The sequence below is a fragment of the Merops nubicus genome, unplaced genomic scaffold, assembly GCF_000691845.1.
Source record: "Merops nubicus isolate BGI_N331 unplaced genomic scaffold, ASM69184v1 scaffold13328, whole genome shotgun sequence".
Taxonomy (NCBI): domain Eukaryota; kingdom Metazoa; phylum Chordata; class Aves; order Coraciiformes; family Meropidae; genus Merops; species Merops nubicus.
In genome coordinates, this window is record NW_008623719.1 from 49,548 (window position 1) to 49,861 (window position 314).

Genomic DNA, 314 nt, shown 5'->3' on the forward strand with positions numbered 1-314 from the left:
CTGGAGGAGCTGAAGGTGCTGAAACACGCCGTGTTCTCCCTCTTCCCTGGCAGCCACGAGGACGAGATCAACGTCACTGAAATCATGAGAGTGTAAGGACAGGGCCTGCCCCTCATCCAGCTCCCCTGTCCCTGGGGTGGGGAATGCCCCTGGGGACATTTCCACCATCCTCTGGGCTGAGCCACCCCCACAGATCTGGGCCTGGAGAGCAGCTATGCCCAATTTATTTCAGCTCTGCAGCCTGACTTGAGTCCCGAACCCCTTGGGACTGATTGGGGCAGTTTGGGCTGGGGGAGGGGGGGGGGAATTTGCCC